Here is a 19479-nt window from a genome sequence, read left to right as displayed (position 1 = left end):
TCTTTCTAGCATACATAATAGCATAGCAATGAATATGGAGAAGATGGCAAGCTTAAGCATTGAAGTGAAAGCACCCCAAGCTTGGTAGAGGGTTCCCACAAGCACCTCAAGCTCCCTAGTTGAAAAGCACGACAAGCACCTCAAGCATATTAGTTGGCAAGCATGACACGCACCTCAAGCATCTTAGTCGGCAAGCACAACAAGCACCTCAAGCTTGGGCTGGGTTCCCACTTCAATCACAACCCTAGCTTATGTAAGCTCAAAGGACTTTTAAACACTAACCTTTGGAGGTCTTCAATGATGCTCACCCTAAGTTATTTAAGCTCCATTGGCTAGCCTTGTTCTTTGACAGACCATCTCTCATTTGGACCCCTTTACCATTGGCCCCGTGTTGAGATAGATCCGTAAGCACATGTCTATAATCTAACCCTTGTTCTTGTTTATCCCCCACATTAAATGATCAGTTGCTGACATGAGATATATATATCCAAAACTGTTTTCAGAATACCATGCCCAACACCCCTACATTGTACACAAATATTGCTGACAGAAGGTACAGGAGAGGGTAGAGTTCTTATGAGAGGTATGCATATGGTATTCATCAACGTTTTTTATTCTTTACATTATTCTTTGATGTGAAAATCATTTTTGTTGCTATAAGGCTTACAAGTTATACCACATGTAAATAAAATGTGTCTTGGTTTTGGAAAAGATTTTGTCCATCCTTTATTATCATGTACCAAGACAATAATGTAAGCTCACAAGACATTTATGACACTTTGTTGCCTCTTTTCAATGATGGAAACTTGAATTTGAGTTACAATGAGACACATGTACAGCCTATGGGGGTTTTTAAAAATGTTACGGAATAGCCTAGTACTGATGCAAATGTACATGTTGTAATTGATGTGGAAACGACTGAGAATGAATCTAGGCTTTAGGGATGCCAAAATGATTGGTGTCTACTTGTCTGACAGTAAATCGGATGCACCTATGTCTAGTCGTACTCCCTCGGGCTCTCATCATGCATCATTTGTGTCAGATTAATATGCTTTGGCTATTTCTAGTTTATGTGGAGAAACATCTTTTTTTAATGAAGCACATAATTCAAAAATTGGATGGCTACAATCCGCAATGCTAATACTCTATGATAGCTTGACAAGTTCAATTTTCTTTTGCATTGACATTTTTGTGTCAACAAGAGCACTTGTTAGCTATGAGCACTCAGGTTGCATTTTGTTTCACCTTTTCCATGACCTTAAATGAAGCATGGCTTCACTTCAGGACATCTTGCAAGTAAGATTCCAAAGTATGGAATATGCTATTAGCATACAAACATGGGGAAATTTTACAACATGCCTACATGATTTTTTCTTGGAGGTCGGTATGAACTAACCCATGATGGCATGCAGGGTACATCCAATAACTCTAAATTTTTCAGCATCCATGGTTATGAGCTTGCTCCAAGTTCTCTCAGAGGGGTGACAAGGTTAGCAAGTTTCAAGTTCTACTTGTTTATCTATCTTTAACATTTCATTTGAAAAATATTTCTCTGTTGTCCAAAGCAAAGTGCTTTGACATGCATAGAGAAAAGCAAAGCTTCTATTCTATGCAAAAGTGCTATCCATTGACTTGGGATCAAGGATAATGACACACATGTTTATTAAATGGGAAAAAACAGGATATAAGCTCACAAAATTTGTTGGAAATGACCAATAGTGATGTATTCATACCAACACAAATCGTGCAAGACACATATGTCATTGACTGTAATGCAAATGGCCTATTACCTTTGAGAGTAGAGGAAATTAGAGAAAGTACTTTTGGGAAATTAATTTGAGAGCATAGCGGGTGAACTTAATTGTTGGTAGCAACATAAACATAACATCTAGTTAACTTGGCATGAACAATACTTTTGCAAGAGAGAGAGTTTAGTAAACATGACAACATTTGACGGACGGATTTATGTGGAGCCGGTCCCCCCTCCAATAGGCATTTGTATTATAGTTTCTCCCATCAAGAGAGGCTTGTTATTATAGAATCTTTGTGCTCCTTGTGACCTAGATGATGCAATGAAGATGGAAAGCTTCATGCATCACAAGAATAACATAAACTTTGTGGAAAGCATTAACTGTCCCAAGCCTCAGTCCCAAGACCTCAAACACCTTCGAAGGTGGAGAGAGCTAGTAGGGAAATGAGGGTAGGGAAGAGGAAGAAGAAACATTTCATAGGAGAAAGAACTAGTTCCTCACTTATCATCACTCTTCTTGCAAGCAAACATTATAGCATAATAATGAAGATGGAGAAGATGGCAAGCTTAAGCACTAAAGCATGGATCTTGGTTGGATTTGCATTCCATAGCCAAGAGTGTTGGTGTAGGCTCTGAACTTCTCTACTTGCTTGGAGAAGGAGATGGAGCTCTTGCACTTTGCACTTCACACAATGAGAGTGTGTGAGAGTGTGTGTGTGTGGGAGAGTATAACCCTCAAGCAACCCCCTAGATTGCTTTGGTTGAACCCCCCTTATAGCTCATTCTTCAAGCTCATTGGACCCCTCCAGGCCTAGCCAATCACAAGCAAGAGTCATACCAAGCAGGCATGCTAGTCTTGGGATGTGTCCCCCTTTTCCCTTTGAGAGAGAGGACTTGATAAATGAAAAAACAATTCATTAAACTAACTAGTTTATCATTGAACATTTGGGAGGCCAACCAATAGGCTTTAGGAACACCATGAGGGCAACATAAAGAGGAACTTGACAAGTGTCCTTTTTGCTTTCTTTGTACATAGCTTGCCTTGTGTGAGGGTGTGTGTGTTTTCTCTCATCCCCCCTCTTGTAGGGCTCGCCCCCTCCTTGTAGGGATAGTTGTTGACTTTTGTACACCTTATCTCCAAGCACCTTTCAGCATGCTCAAAGCACCTCAAGCCTGGGTAGTGTTCCCACAAGCACCTCAAGCTCCCTAGTCGGCAAGCACGAGAAACACCTCAAGCATTTAGTCATCAAGCAGGACAAACACCTCAAACTTGGGCCGGGTTCCTCAGCCCTAGCCTACCTAAGGTCAAAGGACTTTTTAACACTAACCTTTGGAGGCCTTTAATGAAGTTAACCCTAAGGTCTTTATCAATCTCCATTAGCTAGTCTTGCTCTTTGAAAGACCATCTCTCATTTGGACCCCTTTACCATTGGCCCCGTGTTGAGATAGATTTGTAAGCACATTTCTATATTTTAACCCTTGTTCCTATTTATTCTCCCACATTAAATGATCAGTTCAATATGAGAAAAGCATTTGGGTTGGTTAGATATTAGATTTTATGACATTACCTCTCTCTTGAAATCATAGTCATCCTCGACTATGAGGTAGAAGAGATAAATCCTTAGTCATTAGTCAATCTTGCTTAGCGGATAGAGGATCCCTTTTTACCCTACGATATCTTTCCAAGATGAATGACTAATCCATTTGGTGCTTGGGAGACATAGTTGTTGCAAGCATGTCTACTCCTTAGTCCATTTCATTCTCCCAAATTAGAGCGACAAATTCTACTTGGTGTTTGAGAGACGTTGTCATCACAAAGATGATTTTAAGCATGCATACTATTTAAATTTGTGCACAATAAAAAGAGAACTGGTCTTATATAAAAGGAAAAAACATTGGTCATTTAAAATAAATTTTTACATTTTCTTACTCTAATGTAGCATTGTAAGCATTGACAAGGTTCGTACTATCCTTAAGTTTTATTCCTTGCATCCATCTAGCATCTTCAAAAGATAATTTTTTGATTTAATAAGATACCATCGGATAATCTTACCGTGTCATAGTACCTTGTCTTCATACCCAAAGGATAGCTTTGGGTTGTAACACCTCTTCTTGCTCTTCAATTTTGGGAGGGTCTTCAATAATTGGTTCACTTGGTGTCTCTACTTTGTAGGGATTAAGTAGGCTCACATGAAAAACATTGTGTATGAGCCAATGGTTGGGCAACTTGAGCTGATAAGCCATTTCATTGATGAGCTACAAGATTGGAAAGGACCATGTATCTTTTTGTTGGCTTAGCATAATACTTTGATGGCCCATAGGATTTTTGCTTGTCGTGTGCCTCAATCAAGCCCTAGGAAACTTAAGTAAGACCCAATAATTTTCTTTGAACATTAAGGCCGAGTCCGTGCTTGTCAGCAACAGCTTTTTGCCTTTGTTGAGGGATGGATATAGCCTCTTGAAAATATTATTGTAGGTAATGGCTATACTCATCGGCAACAATGAAGATCTTCCCATGTCCTTTAAGTAGCAAGGGACTTTTATGTCTTCCCTCAATTATTTTAAAAGGTGTTCTTTTCATAGAAGTATAAATAGTATTATTGTAGGCATACTCTACAAGAGGTAAATACTTTTCCCATTGTGAGCGTTGATCTACTTCGGTAACATAAGTCTTTAGTAGATCAAGTATCGTAATATTGACTATCTGACTTTGGCCATCTGTTTGTGGGTGATAGGCCGAAGAGAAATTCAATCTTATCCCTAGATTTTTAAAGAGACCTTTCCAAAAAATTACTAGTCATTGTAGGATCTCTATCTGACATGATGGATGTTGGTAATCCATGGTGTTTGAAAATCTGTGATATGAAGAGAGTTGTCATTTGGTGCGCCTTAATAGTCTTTTTGACAAGAATAAAGTGTGCTTGCTTGCTAAACCTATTGACTATTGTTCATATTTCTATATTCCCATGGATAGACTTGGGTAATCCAAAGATAAAATCCACGGATATACTCTCTCATAGTGAGTTTGGGATAGGCAATGGCTAGTGTAATCCAAGTTTCTTCCCTCTATCATACTTGGTCTTTTGGCGTACCACTTTCATGGTAGGCCAATAGAAGTACGTTTCTACTCCTTGGAGAGTAGGTTTAATGCCTCTATGCCCCGCGTAGGGAGTGGGTAACACATAGCCTATTTCCATGGAGAAGATAACCATCCTACAAGGTGAATGGTTCCTCTTTCTTCCCCAAAGCAAGGGCTAACATTATGTCTCTATAGTCAGGATCAGTAGCGTACTCATCTATCATAGAAGATAGATCATTGTGAGTAGCTATAGACACCTTATTACTTTTGGTCATCATGAAAATGCATCAGCCACTTTATTGTGCATACCAGCAAAGTGAGCAATATGGATATTAAATTACGAAGGAATATTTGTAGAACAACTAAAAGATCTTTTTTATAAATGCCCAAGACATGCTCATCCGTATTGAGCCTTCGGCTCTCGTATGCTATGGCATGCCCTTCTTGAAGAAAGACTGCTCCAAGACAATCACCACAAGCATCACATTGGACCTCAAATGGTTTTGAGAGCTCTCTAAGCATGAGGGCTAGTTGGGAGATACGCTTCTCTTTGAGCTTATCAAAAGCATTTTTCTCCTTAGCAGTCCATAAATACTTAACGTTCTTCTTAGTTAAGTCATGTAGTGGTCCTGCTATTTGAGAAAAATTTTCTATGAAGAGTCTACAGTATGCACACATACCAATAAAGCTTCTTAGCTCATGTAGATTCCTTGGATTAGGCCATGCTTTTATTACCTCTAATTTTGTTGTATCCATTCAAATACCATCTTGAGAGATAATATGACCTAAGTATTGAATCTCTTGAAGGAAAATTTTGCTTTTCTTTTGGTTGAGAAAAAGCTTGTTCTCCCTCAATGCTTGAAAAAATACTTGGAGATGTTGCTTATGTTCCTCCAAGGACTTGGAGTAGACGATGATATCATCAAAGAACACCTCAATGAATTTGTGATAGGGTCTAAAGATTTTCTACATTAGACGATTGAACGTGGCTGGTGCATTAGTCAATCCAAAAGGCATGACTAGATATTCATAAAGACCAAACGTTGTACGAAACGCTGTCTTTAGGATATCTTCATCCACTATCCTTATTTGATGATAGCCACTTTTAAGGTCAATCCTACTAAAGTAGGGTAGAGACTTGTAGCTTATCCAACAGATCTTCTACCGTTGAGGCACAAAAAATCTGTTTTTGATAGTGATATGGTTTAGTGCTCGATAGTCCACACACATACGGTATGTACCATATGTCTTTTGTACAAAGGACTGGAGAACAAAAGGGAGAGGAGCTAGGCCTCACCATCCCTTTGTCAACCAATTCTTGTACTTGCCTCATGATATCCTCTTGTTGATCTTGAAAAAATTGATAGGGAGGCTTGTTAGGTGGTGAGCTTCCTTGTAGGAGCTCAATGCGATGATCATCATCCCCTTGTGTTTAGGGTAAGTCCATAGGGCTGGGATATCATCGATGAACACACCTTGGAATCCTTTTATAAAATTAAACAATTCTAAGTCTTGTTGATTCCTATCGTTTACGTTTATCAAAAGCAAGAGGATTTACAAGTGGTATAGTATGACCAAACTCACAAGCATCTATATACATGTTCTTTCCCCTATAGGTGAAGTAGATTCTTCTTTCATGGAACTTCATTATGGCAGCCATGCGGTTAAACCATGGTGCCCCTAGGATAGCATTCTCATGTTGGAGACGAGAGATGAATAAGTCTTCTTTGTCGACATAGCTTTGAACATGGAGCCTCAACTTACCAATCAAGGGAGTAACGGAGGCTTGATGTCCCTTGAAAGCAGTGTTGGCCATTACAACATCTCCCATCTCAAAAGCTTGAATGCTCAACTTGGTGGCCGAGTTTCTTGCCCTTTTCTTACTTTCTTACTGTGGGTTGAACGTTTCATCTTGGGAGGAGTTGGCGATCGTCTAGACCGCCGTCTTCGTGGAACCACGTCTTTAGAGGAACTTAAAGTTTCATTGCTTTCTTGATCTTTGGATTCCTTCTCTCGTATGAAAGAGAGTCTTCTGTTGGGGTTCTCTTCAAGAGGCCTCCTAAGGTGTCTCTTCTCTTGGAGAGGAAGGGAAATCCCATAAGCACAAAGTTGTTGAGTAACTTTGGCTTGCAAGCAGGCTTGCGCATAGCTTGCTGCAACCTAGTAATAAGATAATTGACCAACATGGGGGCATCATCATTAGCACCTTCATGTGAAAAATCAAAGTTATCAATGTTCATTCTACTCTCTTGATTATTGTCAACCATGTTAACAAAATTTGTTTACTTATTTAGTGTATGCTTTGGCAAGTCAAGTTTCCACTCCTCTTAGCCTTTGAAATTGGCACTTAAGTATCTACACCCACGGCTCGAAGTGGTTAGTTATAGAGAGTAGTGGAGTGGGTCTAATAGTGCATAGTTGCCGAGGGCTAGCTCCTTTAGGACTTCTTATGGATCAATAATGGTAAGTTGTAGGAAAATCTAAAAAGACCCCATTATTAAGTCCAATGCTCTCGAGGTGTGTACCATATCTCACATAGTGGGCTCAACAAAACCGATAATAAATCCCAGTCCCAATTACACTAATATAATTAACAAAATCAACCATTTATAAGCTACGTAAGGACCTCTCTTCTTAAGCAAGAAAAGAGAAACCAAATGCTCTAAAACCAATGTAATGAAAATGGACTATTAACTTTGAGAGTAGCCAAAATTAGAGAAAGTACTTTTGGGAAATTATTTTGAGAGCATAGCACGTGAACTTAATTGTTGGTAGCAACATAACCATAGCATTTAGTTAACTTGGCATGAATAATACTTTTGCACGAGAGAGAGTTTAGAGAACATGACAACAGTTGAGGACCGGATTTATGTGGAGCCTCCCCCCCTCCAATAGGCACTTGTATTATAGTTTCTTTAATCGAGAGAGACTTGTTACAATACAATCTTTCTGTTCCTTGTGACCTAGGTGATGCAATGAAGATGGAAAGCTTCATACATCATGAGCATAACACAAACTTTGTGGAAAGTATTAAATATCCCAAGTCTCATTCCCAAGACCTCAAACACCTTCGAAGGTGGAGAGAGCTAGCAGGGAATGAGGGTAGGGAAGATGAAGAAGAAACATTTCATAGGAGAAAGAACTAGTTCCTCACTTATCATCACTCTTCTTGCTAGCATACATAATAGCATAGTAATGAAGATGGAGAATATGGCAAGCTTAAGCATTGAAGCATGGCTCTTGGTTGGATTTGCATTCCATAGACAAGAGTCCATAGACAAGAGTGATGGTGTAGGCTCTCAACTTCTCTACTTGCTTGGAGAAGGAGATGGAGCTCTTGCACTTTGCACTTCACACAATGAGAGTGTGTGTGAGTGTCTGTGGGATAGTATACTCCTCAAGAAACCCCCTAGATTGCTTTGGTCAACCCCCCCTTGTAGCTCATGCTTGAAGCTCATTGGGTGGTCCTTGCTATTGATTCATAAAAAAAGACATTTTTCATGAGCTTTCTCTTATAGTCAATGGAGGTGTGCAACGTTCAAAAATCACGATAGCCAAACTATGATGCAAGTATCTTCATGGCCTCACTATCAAGAAAACAATTCATGGGACTATATGCATGATAGACTAAGAGAGCCTCAAAACAAGTGATCTCTTGTTCGAATACCCAACAAGCTTGTTTGGAATGTTGACAATTTTTCTTTTCTGTTCATGGAGAGATATGCTTCCCACTACAAGAGGTTGTGTGCTCTTGTGACGTTGTTAACGACGGAAATACACTGGGTTTTTATAACCCCCGGCGTCGCTAAAACCGTCGCTACGAGCGTCGCTACGAGAGCGTCGCTATGTGCGTCGCTATGAGCGTCGCTATATAGCGACGGTTATAGCGACGTTTACACTGAAGACTATAGCGACGCTACAGAGCCATAAATAGCGACGCCTGAGAGATTTTTTTTTTGGTGGCAGGGCATCGAATGCCCTGCCACCCATCAACCATATTGTACTTGATTCACTTTTTAAAAAAAGTGCAAGGGTAGATAATAGACCCAAAATAGTCACCCACAAGACGCATTGTTTGCAAAATTGACAATTGTACACATCATAGGCAAAATGAATTGATTGGCAAATGTAATAATGACAATTGTACAACATCATAGGCATAAAGAATTGATTGGCAAAAGGAACTGCGGTGACAAATGTAATAATATACATGGTTCAAAAAGACGTAAGCTATGAGAAACCCTAAACTAATGCTATCTAGCTACGGCTAAACTGACGTCGTCTAGTCAGATGTCTCATCGCGTCCAAGCGACGTATCTGTCGGATTCTGCAAAAAAAGACAATAAGACAGCTTTCAGTAAGTATAAACATATAACGACATTTATAAAACAATACAAAAAATAAAAAAGAGTAAACCCTAATACTAACCATGCCGCCGCGAGAACTAAGAATGTCCATCAGGGCGTTTAAGCCCTTCCTGCCTGCGTACTCGCGCTCGTACGGTGTGGGATCACGTCTTGTCATCGACCACTGTCAAAACATACAAAGATTTCATTATGTTAGAATTAAAAAGCTCATAAACCCTAAACTATCGAACATAAAGAGCAATGTGAAAACACTTACAAAATCGGCCTCAAATGATGCCCATCCACCGCTCCCCAAGTGGTGCGAGCTCCCTGCCTCTACTCGCGCTCTGGCTGCATCCTTTTGTTGCTTCCACTTGTCGGGATTCTCGCGCGCTGCTTTCTTCGCATTCTTTCAATCTTCTTTGGCCAGCCAATCTGGCCTGTTCCACCCATTCTTGATTGCTTTTTGCACTTCGGAACGCTTGTGTTTGCAGTATTCGTGCATTCGAATCTTCATCAGGTCTTCATTGAAGCGCTGATCCCGTGTTGGAATGGGAAACTCATCATGAAGTATGCTGATGACTCTGTTTTTTAAATCACTTGGTACTTCACTCCATTTGTTTAGTATGTAGTGTCTAAACAGCTGAGAGCAAAGACCACGCATGCGCGAGATCACCTTCTTGCCGTCATCATCCATGATGATGCCGCCGCTGAAGTCGATGGAGTAAGGCAAGCCCTCTGGCCGGTGACGCGTGAACCTGGGTGTCCCGGTAGGGGTCTCTAGCGGCGTGTCGATGGGGGTACGGACGTCAGGTGTCTCCACCGGCGTCTGGGCCCCGAAGCGAGGAGTGTCGAGAGGGGTGGCTCCTGGTGGAGTAGGTAGAGGTGCGTAGCTTCTAGGAACAGTCAGCCGTGCAAAACCTGGCGTAGATGGCGATGTTGTGGCTGGTATGGGGGCGGGCAAAGAAGGGGAGGGTAAAGAGCCTCGTTGAACACGAGGCGGTGTGGAGGCATCGGTGGCGGAATCCCCACAACAACCGCCACCGCCACCACTAGAGCGCCGGTGTCTAGACGAGTGTGAAGCTCGTCTCATCGACGCCGAAGCTTCGGAGCGCGCCGAATGCTTCGAAAGAGAGGGAGATGTGGATGGAGTAGGAACGCGCGATGATGCGCCAGAGCGATGACGCTCCACGTACCACTGTCTCTGCTGCGGTGACAAAGAAGAAAGAAACTCCTCATCATCCATACCTGCATTAAACACACGAATATTTAAACTTAATATTGAATGAATAGAGTAGACAATGACGCAAAGACCATTAAATACAATGACGTAATGACGCATATAAATACAATGACGCAATGAATCGAGTGATAGAAGAGGCAAGTCGAAAACTCAGAATTTTCAATCAAAAGATGTGAGCGCGAGCAGAAAAGAGCGTTATACACCATGGAAGGTACTTAGAGAGCCAGAGCTTTTACAACACAGAGCAAAATTGTTCAAATACAATATTTGTGGCTTTAAGAGATCTCTCTCTCATCCTCGCATAACTCAGCATAACTTCCTATATCTATATAGAGCTCTCCGTTTAAACACATATCCTCTGTTTCATTTTGTAGCTCCTCTGCATGCACCCCATATAGAGTAGTAGCATCTTGATATTCGTCTGGCACCACCGCAGCGGCTTCTGATTGAGCATCTTCTCTGATCTCCTCCATTGATGCCGTTGTGATTGGCACATGGTAGCCTTCATACGTCCTTGCACTACGAGGGGCTACCTCTATGACGTACCACCAGTTTGATGTAGACTTTGTAGGATGAAATATTACCTGCCAGAGCCACATAACTTACATGAGAGCTTTCAAGCACATAACTTGTAAAAAGGGGGATGTTAACTATTTACATACTTACTTGTTCACAATGCTCGGGTAGTACGAAAGTGTCTCTTAGGTCAGTCCATTTCTTAGTAGAATCCACCTCAAGAAAACCAGACTCTCCTCTACGCACAGTAGCGTTGCGACCCTCCATGATTATCTTGAACCATTGCACGTCGAACAAGTCGACAAAAAATCCTCTGTAATCGATCCTCAAAATCTCTTGCAGCATGCCGAAGTAAGTGAGTTCCGCCACCACAGGATCTGCATCAGAGGAACGTCGTCGACTAGACTATTCAAATTTTGCCATGATTCCACAATCTTGAGTAAAACGCTTTTTGTCGATTCGTTCCACCCTAAAATGTCGACCTTTACACCATGCTGTTGTGTATGACTTATACTACAATGAACAAATATTATGAGTGGCCGTTCAAACGTTGCAATGAATAAAGTCACTAGCTAGTCGTACATTGCAAACTTACCTTGGTCGTGCAACCCCGAGAGTACTCCCACTCTTCCTCAGTCACTTCGTCACCGCATTGTTGTGCGCTTTTCAATTGGTTGTGCAACCATCTTAAGCTCATGAAGGTTGGTAGGCTCTCCAGAACCGCTGGATAGTGCATCGGTGGTCGTCTTCCCCGTCTCCACTCGATTCGTGCCCTTTGTCGCTCTTGCTTTGCATCCTCATATTGTGAAATCCACTTTTGCACCACTGGATTGTGAAGCATGCAAAATCGGTTGATTTTAGCCTCTAGATCTTCCATCATCTTCTTCTCAACACCGAGATTGCACATGACAATCCCAGATATGCGCTCATCATCTATGGTTCGCCATAGCGTGTCCCGGGATTTATCAAATCCGTCTAGCCACTCTCCAATGTACACTAGGGACTCTGATACCAACCAACCTTCTGCCATGCTACCCTCCGGACGTGCCTTTTGACGCACATATCCCTTAAGCGTTTTCATGAAACGTTCTAAGAAGAACATCCATCTGGAATGAACTGTGCCAGCTATTTCCACCTCATCAACTATGTGAACAAGAAGATGCACCTGAATGGTTAGCATTGTAGTAAGAAAATGTTTCTCAAACATGCACACAAGCTCCACAGCATTTAGTTTGGCGAATGGTATGGAGTCTACGTTGATCTCCTTTTGTGAGATCCATTGCACCAGCTTTGCAAGTTTGTAGATTGTGTTACGGATGTCGAGAGACAAACATCCCTCAATGGCAACCGGTAAAATAAACTGTAAAGTATGTGCAGCAATGATATTAAAGTCCACTATGAACGTACCTGACACATTTTATGCCAATCGTGTGACTTCAAACCGGTAAGATTTCCTTCTTTAGTAAAACACGTTTGGAGCGAGTGCATTACGCCAGTGGGGGTCCGCAAAGATCGAATGGTCTCTTTTACTTTGCGTTCTTGGGCTCTTGTGAAAATCCATGGTGCTTTGGGGAGTTTTATCGATCCATCAGACGCTGTTTGCGGCCAATATTGCTCCATACGATCCACATTTCTAAGGTCAACTCTGGCTCCCAAAGTATCTTTCTTGCCAGTCAGATGGTCCCATAGTAGATTACCCACATTCTTGAATATGTGCATTGGATCGAGCAAGTGATTGATCATGAGTCGGGGCCAGTATGGTAACTCGTACCATAGAGATAGTCTCTTCATCCCTGGAGGCAATCCGTCATCGCACATCTAGCTCCTTCTGCTCTAACCATGCTTGTGCAGACATCCTTGGTGGCTCTCTTCCCAAAAAGCCATCGCGTAACACATGATTCTCTGGAAGATACGCTTGATGACCTTCGTAGATTTGCTTCTTCAGTGAGGGTGCCCTACGTGCATTCAGTCTAGGTCCACATGTGACACATGCTCTGTATCCGCTTGTTTGAAGCCCTGCATGTATACACATGATAATAGATCAACTATGGGAAAAAACAAGATTTACAATGTCTGAGTGAGGAGTGTCAATAGATCACCTGAGCATTCTGTTAGCCCGGGATAGTCATGCATGGTCCACATTAGAATGCCTCTGATCAAAGCATTCCGTCGTCCTGTGTGTCGGCTCATATCCACCACCTCTATGCCAATCCACAATTGTTGTAGCTCTTCCAATAGTGGACGAAGATACACATCCATATTCCCCACTTTATATCGCCCTGGCACAATCAAGCTTAGCCATAGGTGCCCCTTCTTCGTAGTCAACCACGGGGGAATGTTGTAGTTGACGATGACAACGGGCCATACACTGTAAGATGTTGATCTTTGACCAAATGGATTTACGCCATCCATAGCCAGGCCTAAGCGCAAATTTCGAGCTTCCCTGGCAAAATCCGACCATGTTCCATCTATATGTTTCCACGCTACGCAATCTGCAAGAATTCGTAGCACACCATCCGAAGATTTATTCTCCTCATGCCATGATGCTAGGGCGGCCATGGACTTACATTCGAAGAAATGCTTGATGCGAGGAAGCAGAGGGAAATGTCGCAAAACCTTTTGTGGAATTTTTGTCCCGTGGAGATCTACTCGATATCTTTCGGAATCACATTTCGGACACTTCTCCATGTCTATGTATTCCCCTCTGAAAAGAATGCAGTCATTAGGACAAGCGTGGATAGAATTGTAATCCATCCCCAAGTTTCGCAAAATCTTTCTTGCTTCATCTCGGGAATCTGGCATCACATTGTCAGCTGGTAGTATGTGCTCTTTCAGCAATCTACACAACATAAAAATATGATACAGTCGTGTAAAAATCTATCAGATCATTATACATTTAGAGTTTTATTAAAGTACACTAATTGTAATAGATCACCTGAAAAGCGCTGTGACGCTAGTGTCACTCCATCCAAACTTTGCCTGCATGTTGAGAAGAACCAAGAGTGCTTTCAATCTAGACATACGTGCTCCATTATACAATGGCGTATCGGCTTCACTTTTCATATCATCATAGATAAGCCTTTCTGAATCCATGATCGTCTCGATCATTTCATCAATCTCGGGCTCAAACATTGCCTCGTTGGGAATGTGCTCTGCATGATCATCCCCCGAGCTGTCAGAGGCTACATCTTGTGGCCTCACATATGCTGCTTGACCAAAGCGCCTGCGAACACGTCTATTGGGTTGCAAGATTGCTGCTTGTTGGCCAGCGTCAGAGTCCGACGAGTTATAATTGGCAACAACTCGATCTATAATAGATGGATCGAACTCGCCAAATTCGCGAACGTACTGCAAAGAAACACGTCTTGTCCGTCGCACAGCATGCTTGCATTGATTACAAGGACATAAGACCCTCGTTGAGAGATAGGTGTTTCGGTTGGACGGTCCCACATCCTCGTCACTACTCATAATGAGGATAAAAAACTTATAACCTGGACAACAAATTTAATATTCTATTGGCATTCTTCGTCTTCTCTCTCTCTCTCTCTCTCTCTCTCTCTCTCTCTCTCTCTCTCTCTCTCTCTCTCTCTTTACCTCACATTCTCTAGTCATGTCCAATCCCCGCACACCTCGGTCTAGAGGTGCACGGAGATCAGAACCACCGGGTTATAATCTTGTCTTTATTGGTCAATACCTATATTTGTGGGTACAAGAAATCTACACACCCACGTCTACATGATACTGCATGTAGTGGACAAAACCCCTTTGCCTCTTCTCTAGCTGTAGCACTTCACAGCATCTTAACATCTTTTCACAGTAGATCTTTTCACTGTTCGTCTAACCCTAAACCCTAAACCGTAAGTAATTCTTGCGTGGACTCGATCTAACGTAAATAAGCGTAAATCTAAATAAATGTAAATCTAACTAAAAATAAACCTAAATCTAATTTAACGTAAGTCTACATCTAACCTAATCTTTAAAGTCTTTTGGGATAGTTTCCTACGACGTTAAAACTCTCTTCTTCTTGTGTGTGTGTGTGTGTGTGTGTGTGTGTGTGTGTGTGTGTGGGTAAACCTAAATAAACCTAAGTCTAATCTAATATAACATAAATCTAAATCTGACGTAAATTATGTTATATTAAAAACAAAGAACTAAACTAACAGGGATTATAAGAACCTTAAAACTGATTTAACACATAATTTTTCACATAACTCGGCAAGAGTTGGCATTCTCATCACTAAAGATGTGAGAGTTAACTTCCGGCGGTGACGCTGCCTCATCTCCATCCACATCTGACGGCAGCAATTGGCCCTTTAGACCGTTCTTGCGCTTGTTACTAACTTTGAAGTTGCTGTTGAATGACTAGAGGTTGTCTAGATGGTCATTGTGTCGGGGATGTAGTGACTCTTGCCGCCCTGAAGATCCACCTTCTTCCCTATCTTCTGAAGACATTTCACCAGTACTTTTGGATCGACGGAGCCCACCATGAGTGAAGGCAGCAATACCCTATATTCCATTGAGGGCTTTCTTCACCCGCTTCATACAGGCATCGCAGTCTATGGAGACCTAAATCTAATCTAATATAACGTAAATCTAAATCTAGCGTAAATAAACGTAAATCTAGTTAAAAATAAACCTAAATCTAATTTAATGTAAGTCCACATATAACCTAATCTTTAACGTCTTTTAAGATAGTTTCCTACGACGTTATAACTCTCTTCTTCTTGTGTGTGTGTGCGCGTGTGTAGATGTGTGTGCCAATAAAAAGAGATAAATGGTATAACCTTTCTATCACCCATGCCAAGTATGATAGATTGATTATGCCATTTCCCTCTTGAATAATAGGTCTTGAGTTCAACTCCTCGTCGGTTAGATCTTTAGGTCTTTTAATTTTAATTAGTTTCCTACAACGTTAAATTAGTTTCTCTCTCTTTCTCTCTCAATGTGTGTGCATTTTTTTGGATCGTATGCATGTTTTCTCTCTCTTTTCCTCTCTCAATGTGTGCATTTTTTGTTTATGCATGTTCTCTCTCTCTTTTCCTCTCTCAATGCGTGCGTTTTTTGTTTATGCATGCTCTCTCTCTCTTTTCCTCTCTCAATGTGTGTGTGCGTTTTTGTTTATGTTTGTACTCTCTCTCTCTCTCTCTCTCTCTCTCTCTCTCTCTCTCTCTCTCTCTCTCTCTCTCTCTCTCTTTCAAAAACACTATGTGTGTGTGTGTATGTGTGTGTGTGAGAGAGAGAGAGAGGGAGAGAGAAAGAGGGGAAGGGAACATGAGAATGAGGAGAGGGAAGGAGCATACCTGGCTCTCCTTCCTCTCCTTGTGTGTGTGTGTGTGTGTGTGTGTGTGTGGAGAAGAAAAAGAGAGAGAGAGAGAGAGAGAGAGAGAGAGAGGGAGAGCGTTACCTGCTCCTTGCTTGAGGGCGCCAAAAAACTCAGATCTGAGATCTGAGTTTTTGGGCACGCTCGGTTATTTTTTTAGCCCAGCAGGCGTCGCTATGAGCATCGCAAATTTCTTTGTTAATTTGCAACGCTCATAGCGACGCCGGGATTTTTTTTTTTGAGCGTCGCTGTGTGAGCGTCGCTAATATGAATAGCCTCTTGTAGTGTCCTTCAAGCTCTAATTGTGAATACAATTCCAACTTACAAAGATATTTTGTTTAATATATAGCACTGATTGTGGATATAGAAGTGGATTGTGGATATAGAAGTGGTATTTCCAGAGGTATGACCCAACTAATACCAAATCACTCCATGTGTATTGATGGCCATTGATTGATCTCTTCATAGCTATACTTTGAAGGAAAGAGGTTCAAAATTTGCCAAGGAGTAGTCGATAAATTCAACTTTACAAGTTGATTATAATCTTGTTAGACATGGTAGACTAAGTTGTCCACTGTTTTAGCAGTTTACATGCAAATCTAACCAAGGGGTTTGGTTTACGAAGGCAACACCAAGGATTAATAGCTACATGTGTACTTTATAGGTTGTAACTTTCAGGTTTGGCTGGTGCACTTAACTCCGAGTAAGTGGATGCTATCTTTATTCTCCACATAAGCCTATGTTTTGGTTTCATTTTATTTCTACATATGATTTGAGAAATTTTTCTAAGTGGGATGAACATGCTAGAATGCTTTCATCCATTTCGCTCTTAAGACACATGACAAGGTCATGTAGGAGCAAGAATTTTGGGATAGTAGTGTAAGTACATTTTTGCATCATGCATTTATAGACCTACATGGTAGGGTTTGTTTGGCACATGTTGTTACAAGGGGATCAATATGGTCTAGCAAATCATGCAGTTCAATTTATCCATTATGGAGCAAGGTTTATGATGGTCCCTCTCACTCATGTTGCTTACAATTATCTCCACAAGTACATCTTGTACTTGAAAAATGTCATCTTTCCGGACTTCCTTATCTAAGAAATATTCCAAATGTGGATAATATGAGTCTCTGGACTGACATTGGTGCATGTTATTTCAATTGTGTGTCGCGACAAAGTCCTTAAGTGTTGATTAAATCCGTTTTTCATACCATTTTGAGCACATAGTATCAGGAACAATTTCTTTGACCAAACATTATTGGGTGCTTAGAACAACTTGTTAAGATTACAAGTGTTACTAATTTTTATTTTATTTTCTTTTGGTGTTGGGGTGGGGGGGGGGGGGGGGGGGGGGGGGGGGGGGGGGGGGGGGGTCACTAAATAATGCTGTGAATATGATGTGAGTGCAGAAAAAGGGGTTCTTAAAAAAAAAAAATCTCACATTTTCACATACAGAAGAATATTGTAAAATGGAATTGGGAAAAAATTACAAACTCAGTAGAAAAAGTGTGTATTTTATTTGTAAAAAGTTCATAGATAAGGAGTTTTAAAAATAGTCCGCATGCGATATACATAATTTATACGTAGTGACCCCTTGAAGTTGCTAAACAACATTAACAGATGGTTGTTTGAATATGATATGAATTATAACACTAACTTGAAGAAGAGACTGGAAGATTTATAAAATCTAGATGAGATCAAACAAAGTGTGATGCTAGAACAAGAGGTGGTATAAAAAAGGAGGAAGCATTGGCATGATAGAAAACTAAGGATTGGGAATTTTAGAAGGGGAATTGGTTTTATTATATCAATATAAATCGGGCCCTAAGATATCAAATCTCAAGATTGCATGGTTTGGAACTTATGAGGTTGATTGGTTCTTTTCTACTGGGATAGTAAGGCTCAAAGACTTCTCAAGATTTATGCTACCTAGATTTTATAATGGATTAAAGATCAAGCTATATGATGTAGTCCTAGAGAAGCTTTCAGCACAAGACACTGATCCATTTAATTCATTTGAGTCAGAAGAACCACCACTAAATTTATTTTTAGTAAGATATGATCTAAATAAAAGCACACAAGATGTTCAGACTTCAGATGTTTTGGAATATAGCATACATAAGTTCCAACAACTAGACAGTCTAAAGACTTGAGTAGATATTTAGACAACACCTAAAGTAATCAGGTGGGACATACTTTTAACAATCACCACTGGTAGTGCAATGAATGTCCACTTTATTGGGGAGCTAAAATGATGATCATTATAAGGATCACCATCATGATCACCACGTCAATACTAAATTCCTTTTTCTCAAGGACAAGGAGACTGTGGTGCATTTATGCATCAAATTAAAACTACTTCTTGTATTCTTTCTTTTATGGAGTGTAGAATTCTTTTCTTGAGTTAGAAAGAAGAAGAAGTATAAGGTTTTGCCTCCATCTGTGTGTGTGTGTGTGTGTGTGTGTGTGTGTGTGTGTGTGTGTGTGTGTGTGTGTGTGTGTGTGTGTGTGTGTGTGTGTGTGTGTGTGTGTGTTTTCTTGCGTGCACACAAGAAATCAAGCTCTCTCCTTCTCTATCTCTTAACATTTTCTGGGATCAAGGAGAGAAAGAGAATTGAAAGAGGAGAGAGCGAGTTTTTCTTGTTGTAGGTCAGATCGTTACAAGTTCTCATACCTGCTTCAACGATGATTGCATAGAGCATCGCAACTATCATCACCTTACCTCCCTCTTCAAGAAGTTCAAGCCACTCTTCCTTTTCCATTGGTAAATATGTCTTCAAGGATCTAGCAAAATGGGGTATGCAAATTTTGCTTGAAGTCTGTAAGATCCCCATAGCAATGTCTCTCATTCAGCAAGTAGTTGACACTTTTTGATGCAAAGACAACCACTATTACGATCAATGAGCATGAGCTGCAGCTTACCCCTACTCTGATTTCAACTATATCTGCATTGCCTCACCACAAGAAGCCCAAGATTTCAACAATTAACAAGGTCAACAATTTTCTAAATGAAGTAGCAAATTTGAAGTAGAAAAGAAAATTTGAAGGACAAGGCATTCCAGTATCAACACTCCCAAACAAGGCAACATATAAGTTTGTTGCAAAAGCACTGACCGTGAAGAAATATGTTTTCTGCAGAAGCATTGAGTTTGAAGAACAATCCAATATATGTCTTTGAAAGAGTATTCTACATGTTGTTGATTTGAGCACCATTTTGTATAA

Source organism: Adiantum capillus-veneris, chromosome 4 (genome assembly GCF_014529385.1).
Source record: "Adiantum capillus-veneris isolate H3 chromosome 4, ASM1452938v2, whole genome shotgun sequence".
NCBI classification, from domain to species: domain Eukaryota; kingdom Viridiplantae; phylum Streptophyta; class Polypodiopsida; order Polypodiales; family Pteridaceae; genus Adiantum; species Adiantum capillus-veneris.
Note: the sequence above shows the minus strand (reverse complement) of the source record.